At 52.3% G+C, this 8428-nt stretch overlaps 1 protein-coding gene across 1 annotated transcript in view; it reads left to right on the top strand.

Annotated features, from left to right (window-relative positions):
* The first annotated feature begins 1004 nt into the window (after positions 1 to 1004).
* Positions 1005 to 8428, top strand: part of FZR1 (fizzy/cell division cycle 20 related 1) — a 22493-nt gene continuing 15069 nt past the window's right edge. Inside the window, exon 1 of the mRNA XM_017837021.1 lies at positions 1005 to 1099. The gene's annotated coding sequence lies outside the window, so the exon portion shown is untranslated. The remainder of the gene's footprint in view (positions 1100 to 8428) is intronic.

Below are 8428 nucleotides of genomic sequence, written 5' to 3'. Positions count from 1 at the left end.
AGGGTGGGATTGTTGGGGTGTCTGTGCAGGGCCAGGGGTTGGACTGGATGATCCCTGTGGGTCCCTTCCAGCTCAGGAGATTCCAGGATTCCATGAATTACTCTGTTCCTTCTCAGGACAGCAGTTATCAGCTGTTTCTTGTTGTTGTAAATAACATACAAGGAAGCTTTAAAGAGCGACTTTATTATTATGTGAGGCCAAGCTGCATGATTGATAACCAGGGAGTCGGTGATTAATAACCAGGGAATCAATCCATGATTAATAACCAGGGAATTGCAGCTCACTGCATTGCTGCAGTAGGATCAGGATGGTTGTGCTGAGCAGGGTGACAGTGACATGCTGGCACTGGGTCACCAGAGCATTGCAGATGGACAGTGGGACCCTCAAGGGACACCCTGGGGCCCCTGCCATCAGTCCCTCCACAGGCACTGGTAGGCACATGGGGATAATGGGGGGCAGGGACCGGGAATGGGGGGGCATGGACCCTGCCCAGGAATGGGGGGCAGTCCTGCACTGAGCCACAAACCTTGCCTGGGGGGGGACACAGGAGTCACACACCCTCCTGGGGGGCCAGGGCCACCCCCTCAGGACCCAAGACATCCCCCCAAGGACCTGAGAAACTCCTTTAAGGACTGAACAACCTCCTATAGAGACCTTAGGACCTCTCCAGGGACCCAAGAATCCCCTTAAGGACCCAGGAACCCCCCCCAGAGACCAAGACAATCCTCCCTAAGGGCCCAAGGACCCCTCCACGGACCAAGAGATCCCCCCTAAGGACCAGGGAGCCCCTCGAGGCCGCAGCAGCCGCGGGCCCGGTGCCCACCCGTGAGGGGTGTGTGTGTGTGTGACACCCCCCCCCTCCTCGGGCCCCCGGCCATGACGTCATCGCCGCGGCCGTGGCGTCACCCGTTCGCCGTTGCCATGGCAGCGCGCGCGGCCGCCGCTCCCCGCGCGCGCCCGGCCGGCGGGCGGGGCGCGCTCCCGTCGTGCCCCGCGCAGGGGCGGCCGCCATGTTGCGGAGCGGCGGGGCCGGCGGGCGCTGACGGAGGAGGCGGAGCGGGGCCGGGCCGGAGGCAGCGGCGGCACCGCGACCGGGCAGGTACGGCCGGCACAGCGCCGGGGGCACGGTGCGGGACACCGCGGGGCAGGGGGGCTGCGGCCGGCTGGGCCCTGCGCCTTCCTCCGCGGGCACGGGCCTGTGCGCCCCGGCGGGGCCGGGCCGGGCGGGGCGGAGGGGCCGGGCCGGGCGGGGCCGGGCTGGGGCAGCGGCGGCTCCGAGACCGGTTGGGGGTTCCTTCCCTCTTTCTTTTCCTCCATCCCTCCTTTCCTCATACTCTCCCACTCTCTTTGGGTGCCTTTCCTCGTTTTCTCCTACCCCGGTCGCTGGAACGGCCCCGCCAGGCCGCCTCTCTTCCCCTGGTGTTCATGACAAACACCAAGAAGCAGTCGGTGTTTCCGCTCCGTCGCGGTGCGCTGTCAGCCCTGGCAGGACGGGCCCGGGGCCGGCGAGCCCCCAACGCTCCGGTGCCTCGGGAGTGTTTGGTAACGGGCACGTCCCGCATCTGCACCCGCAGCTGGAGGGTCGCGGTGTCATCCCCTCCTTCGGTCCGTGTGCCCTGAAAGGAGAGCCCGAGCCTGGCTCGGTGTGTCCTCACCAGCTCCTTCTTGCTTCTTGATCAGACTGATGATGCGGATGGCAGAGGTGTCTTTTTTTGTGGTGTGGACTTTGTTCTTAAAAACCTGCCAGGCTGCGGCAGGAACTTTGCCCAGCAGTCCCTTGTTTACGTGCACCACCAATGGATGTGCCCTTGCCCTCCTGGTGGCTCCGGGATCTGACGGAGCTCGTTACCACTGTGTCTTTTATTAGGGTGTTTTTAACGTGTTGCTGACGTCTTGCACGTGGGATTTGTACACACTGTCAACAACTGAGCTCTTAAAAACCTGAGCTGAGTGTCTTCCTGGTGGTGAGAGGGTTCTGCTGGGGCAGGGAGGGCTGTCAGGTCACCTCAGAGTCACCTTGTGAAGGTGTTGTTGGGTCTGTGGTGTGGAGGATTGCTTTTCCTCGATTTGTAGCTCTCTTGAGGGTGTTGTCTTTGTGAGTGCTGATGCTTCCTGAGTGTGTTTAATGATGCCACCCCAGTATTTTGTGCTGAAGGTTCTTCAGAGAGCAGCTCCACTGTGGGCAACAAAACCTCGTTGTGGCCTTCCAGGACCTAAAGGAGCAAACAAGAGAGCTGGACAAGGACTTTAGACAAGGGCCTGGCAGGACAGGACAAGGGAGAATGGCTTCCCACTGCCAGAGGGCAAGGTTAGATGAGATATTGGGAAGAAATTCTTCCCTGTGAGGCTGGGGAGGCCCCGGCACAGGTTTCCCAGAGCAGCTGTGGCTGCCCCATCCCTGGAAGTGCCCAAGGCCAGGTTGGACGGGGCTTGGAGCAACCTGGGCTAGTGGAAGGTGTTCCTGCCCATGGCAGGGGGTGGGACTGGATGGGCTTTAAGGTCCCTCCTAACCCAAACCAATCTGGAAGTCCATGGCTGTATGATTTTGTGTTAAAGACTGATTTTGATTTATTTTATTATTATAATTAATACAGAAGCAGAATTTTCCAGGGCTGTTGACTGAGGCTGCTGTGTTTTCTAAATTCAATTACTTTCTTTCATTGGTTGACCAGAGGCACTGTTGCATTTTCAGTAGCTTAAATATTATGATGAAGCAGAGTTTTGGATGCCTGACCTTTCAGTAAAGCTCCAGAGACAGGGCTGCTGGTGAATTTTTAATCTTTGCTTTTAGTGCACTAACTTTTCCTTTATTGGAAGCCTTGTCAGAGCTTTTATCTAGAGCTGGTGCTTTCAGCTGTCTGTATTGCACTTGGAATTGTGAGTCAACCTGACAGCTGTATTCCGTGGATTTCTGTAGCTTTCTGAAGGGAAACTGAATTTTATTAAAGTCAGTAGCTTCGTGAAAAACTGCCCTGCTCAGACAGAGCATAGAAACTACTGAACACAAACAAGAAGCCCTGAAGGTTCTCTAAGATGTTACAGGGGTGACCTGCTGGAGAGCAGCTGTGGAGAAGGACCTGGGGGTCCTGGTGGACAATGAGCTGTCCATGACCAGCAATGTGCCCTGGGGGCCAAGGGGCCCGTGGGATCTGGGGGTGCACTGGGAAGAGCATTTGCATCAGGTCAGGGGAGGGATCCTGCCCCTCTGCCCAGCCCTGGGCAGGCACATCTGCAGGGCTGGGCCCAGCTCGGGCTCCTCAGCACAGCAGGGCCAGGGAGCTCCTGCAGCACAGGCTGCGGAGATGCCCAAGGGATGGAGCAGCTCTGGGAGCAGCAAAGGCTGAGGGAGCTGGGGCTGTTCAGCCTCCAGAGCAGAGCCTGAGAGGGGCCCTCCCCAGGGTGTGTCAGGGGCTGCAGGGAGGGGGCAGAGGATGGAGCAGGCTCTGCTCGGGGGGCCCAGCAGCTGCACAGGAGGAACGGGCAGGAGCTGATGCCCAGCACAAACCTGCTCTTCACCCCAGCCCTCAGCACTGTCCCCAAGCCAGGTGACAGCCAGCACAGCCCAGGGGTGCAGGTGCAGCTCCACCACCTGCCTTTGCCAATAACTGTGTCTCTAAAACCAGAGTATTTCTGGTGCTGCCTCTTGTTTGTTTTTCTGTTGTAACAGATAAACCTCTTACAGGACTTGCTGTTAATTAGGGAGGCTTTTGCCCCCCCGGGCAAGAGGTGCCACTCAGGTGACCCCACATGTTGTGTTTTGTTTCCCAGTGCAAGGTTTCCTGCATGGCTGGAGAGTTTGTGCTTTATTTTGGATTCCCTGGGAGCAGGTGTGGCCCTCTTATTTATGGAGCAGCATGGCAAAAAGGTGAAATAATCACCACCTGCAGGCAATAAAAAGGAGTTTAATGGTGGTGATTTTCTGAGAAATCCCCTGCTGGGTGCGTGGTTGTCCTGTCTGCTTGGATAAACCCTGCGCTGCAGTGGGATGTGTATTGAATGAAAACGTCACCTAGGAAGGCATAGTAACAATTTACAATTTTCCTGACTTACTAAAAGCTGGCTGAGGCAAATTTGGAACCCCCTTAACAAGGGCCCTGGCTGCTGCATGGGTATGGTGGCAGGGGGGCTGGTGGCTCTGAGCTCTGTAGTTGCCCATCACTTGCATTTGACTTTCAGTTGAACAGCTGAAAATATCCTGGTCTTTGGAGTACAGGCTTGACTGTTGGCTTCCCTTCTTTTCCTTCAGTTGTGGAGAGAAGCAGGATTTAGGAAAAACATCTGTGCTGAAAGTGGTGGTGATACCTGAAGCATCATCCATGTGGGAGGCAGCAAGAACAATGTTTCTGGTGGGCTTTCCAGGGCGTTCCCCTCAGAGGAGGACTTGTGTCTAAGGGCACCTGTTTTGTATAAGAAAATCCTTATGGAAAAACTTTCATGCTTGTAATGGTGTACAGAGAAAATTTATTAGATATTAGGAAGAAATTATTGGCCGTGAGGATGGTGAGGCCCTGGCACAGGTTTCCCAGAGAAGCTGTGGCTGCCCCTGGATCCCTGGAAGTGTCCAAGGCCAGGCTGGATGGGGCTTGGAGCAACCTGGGCTAGTGGAAGGTGTCCCTGCCCATGGCAGGGGGTGGCACTGGATGAGCTTTAAGGTCCCTTCCAACCCAAACCACTCTGGGATTCTGTGATTAGTGGAGGGGGTGTTTATCTTTGGTAAAGGCTCTTCCAAAGACAGATTTTGCTGTTTCCTGAAGGCCTTACAACCCTGAGCTTCCGCTGGCACGTGACAGCCCAGGCCACAAACAGAGCTCTGTGTCACGAGCACTCTGTCCTTGGCTCCCACAGGCTTCCTGCAGCCTCGCTCATCAGAGTGCCCTGAATTCCTGTGGTTTGCTGGTCAGAGTCCCTCTGTCATCGTGGGAGGACTGCATTGCTTTGGGGTGGTGGACATGAAGCCTTACCTGAGTTCTGAAGCTGTCTTGGAGTTTCTCTGTGAGCACAGGTGGAGGTGCAGAAAGTCAAACACTTCTCACCTCCAGCCTGGATTGTGGGTTGGGCCCATGCCTGTCAGGAAGGGGAGATGTTTTCTGCCTGTGAGGGAGATGTTTTCTGCCATGGGAGGTGAGAGGAGGCACGGATGGATCGCTGTGCATTTTGCTTGTCTCCCAAGCTTAGTGTGGAACCGCTGCATGTCCAGCTTTGTACTCCCGTTACAGCCTGGCAGGAGATGCAAACAGTGTCTTGTCTCTTCTCCTGAGCCACTTTGCCTCCAGATCCAACTGGAGTTTGGTCTGTGCCTGTTTCTGGTCACTAAAAGTTGGCATTTTTGGAACAGGGGCATTGTAGAGCTGCTAGTGAGTGCATAAAGGGGTGTGTGAGCTCCCTGGGCAGGACGTGCTTCTTGGCAGGAAAACATGGCTTGGAAAAGCAGGAAAGTGTGGAATTTTGCAGGACCTTCAGTGTACAGTAGTCACCTCCATCTTACCTCTGAAATACACTGCTGTGGTGTGATGGCTCTGGCAGTAATCCAGTGTCTTGGTGGAGTAATGAACCTTCAGGAGTGTGAGGACTAAGGGTGCAGATCCCACCTGACACCATAACACTGGAGTAATTTTGTTGTTGCCTTTAGTGTGATCTCTGCAGCACAAAGGTGTGAACAGGCAAGGCAGCAAAGGTTATGTTTTGTTTTGAAATAAAGCTTTACCTGCTTCTCTTGCAGAGAGGTTACTTTTGTAAATGGCTGATTTTGTAAATGCTTTTCACACCGATACCTCAGCAAATCGTTAAATAAAAATTTATAACCTTCTAGATTTTAAAAGGTAAATATTGGTAAAACGCAAGGCTCTGTAGTCCTCAAGTCTCTTTGTCCTACTGCTGGTTTGAAAGGAGGCTGGTTCCTGGAAAGGTTTGGTCGGTTGGCATAAGATATAAACCCTCTTCCTCCAGGTTAAATGTGCAAAAGTTCTACTTTGGGTTGGCCAAGTGCAGATTATCCTGCTCCTTGTCCATGGCTGCTCTGTAGTCTCCATAGCTAAAATGCTTTGGTGTAGCTTTTTTTTGCCTTTTTTTTTTTTTTTTTTTTTTTTTTTTTTTTTTTTTTTTTTTTTTTTTTTTATTCCTTCCCCTTACAGCTTTTTCAAGAGTCTGTAAAAGAGAAGAGTCTATAACTGGAAATGCTCTTAACAATACTCCAGGTTGATGAGGAGGAGGTGATGCTTGTTAAACCATATGAAAACATCAGCCCTTTGGGGCCAGGTTGGGGTTTTGTGTGACGTGACCAGTGAAGGCTGGAACTGGAAAAAGGAGGGGCAGGGCCCTGGAGCTGCCAGGGACAGAGGAACTGCCATTCTGCTGCCAGCTGAGGGCTTTACCTTATTTATTTGCAAGTGTCGTGGTTGGTTTCAGATAAATCATTAAAAGATGAAAACTTTGGGTCTGGGGAAGCAGGACATATGGGTTTGATTTCAAACCCTGCTACTCATGACTTGAAGGACTAAGTACTTGTGTACTTTTCCACTTGGTAAATGATGGAGCTTTTCCAGAGAGCTTGGAAATACTCAGCACCCTAATAATGACATTAAATACAGACCCAAAGAGCAGTCAGCATTTCTAGGTTTGGGTAGTCTCTTGCTGACTCTAAATTTGGGGTCTGTTTTGTGCTTGTCAGTAAAAAAAAGCTCCAGGCAACCTTTTTCAGACTTGAGGTGCTTCAAAATAAAGCATCAACATAACATTAGTGGTATTTGAATTACCAAGGCATCCTCTACCCCCTTTGGCCCTGTATAAATTAGGAAATATATTCAGCTCTACATTTAAATTTATCCTGCCTTTGGTATTCTGAGTCTCCCACTTCCATCAGCACCTCTCCTGTTGAACACTTACCCACCCAAATACTCTCCAGTTTTAAGAAGGACATGAATAATTTCTGGAATAAAAAAGGGTTCATCCAGCTCTTGCTCTGCTCCAGCAGAGCATGTCTGAATTGACAGCCAGCACAACCTGCATCTGTCCCCCCACCTTCAGTGTGTGCTGGGGAATCCAAACAGGCACAACCTGCCTCAAACCACAGAAATCACTTTGCAAAATAACTGCCCTCCTTTCCCAGCCAGCCCTGGCACTCTGCATGCTGGCTTATTACAAACACATCCATACCAAGAAAAAAACATTTCTGTATTTGAATACTTGAAGGTTGGGTCAATAAAAAGAACAAAAGGCTCTTTGTTCAGCACCATAACTCTGCCTGGAAGTGCTGTTCTTAAAGTAATGGGCTGTGAGACAATCCAGTCAATTCAGAGACAGCACATAAGGTGCATGAAGAAAATAAAGTCGGAATGCAAATTCCTCCTTAGGAATCCGAAACCTTCCACCAAATCCCTCATTTCTTCTCCAAGCATAAGCTGCATAATTAGTAACAAAGTGTTATACAAAAAGAATATGTAACACATGCAGCTCCTCGAGATCTTTTATTTCTCCAATTTAAAGAGAACTTATAGCCCAGATACCCCAGTCACAGAATCACAGAATCACTAGGTTTGGAAAAGATCATCAAGGCAAACTGTTCCCCAGCACTGCCAAGGTTACCACTAAACCATGACCCAGAGTGCCATGTGGCTTTTGAACACACTCCCAGGGATGGTGACTCCAGCCCTGCCTTGGGCAGCTGTGCCAGGGCTGGACAGCCCTTTCCATGAAGAAATTTTCCCTGATATACAGCTTGAAGCTCCCCTGGCACAGCTTGAGGCCGTTTCACCTTGTCCTGTCCCTTGTTCCCTGGGGGAAGAGCTCAACCCCCCTCCTGGCTCCCCCTTCCTGTCAGGGAGCTGGAGAGAGGGAGAAGGTCCCCCATGAGCCTCCTTTTCTCCAGGCTGAACCCCCTCAGCTGCTCCTGGTGCTCCAGACCCAATTCCATTCCCTTTTCTGGACACGCTCCAGCCCCTCAATGTCTTTTTTGTTGTGAGGGGCCCAGAACTGACCCCAGGATTTGAGGTGGTGCCTCAGCAGTGCCAGGATAGGGGGAGAGTCACTGCCCTGGCCCTGCTGGACACACTGTGGCTGGTACAAGCCAGGTGCCCTTGGCCTTCTTGGCCACGTGGGCACACCTGGCTCATGTTCAACCACTGCCAACCAGCACCCCCAGGTCCTTCTGGCAAAGCCTTTTTTACTTGCTTCGGGGGAAAAGAAAAATCCACTCGCTTCTGACAGACATATTTGGAGTTGGCAGGAGCCTACCCCAAACCAGAGGTGCTGCCTGCTCCTTGGGCCTGTGGAACAGGTTTTAAGGTAAAAATATGTCATTATTCAGGTGCTGAACATTCACTGCTGTGTTCTGCCTCTGCAGTCTCTCTGTTGGACGCTCTGTGCTGTGTTTCTGAGTGCAAGTTGTAGTTGAAATTGGGGCAGATGGGAACTCAAATGAAAAGCTCAAGAA

This window comes from Lepidothrix coronata, unplaced genomic scaffold (assembly GCF_001604755.1).
Source record: "Lepidothrix coronata isolate B3197 unplaced genomic scaffold, Lepidothrix_coronata-1.0 Scaffold290, whole genome shotgun sequence".
Taxonomy (NCBI): domain Eukaryota; kingdom Metazoa; phylum Chordata; class Aves; order Passeriformes; family Pipridae; genus Lepidothrix; species Lepidothrix coronata.
Note: the sequence above shows the minus strand (reverse complement) of the source record. Positions and strands in the feature narration are given on the sequence as shown.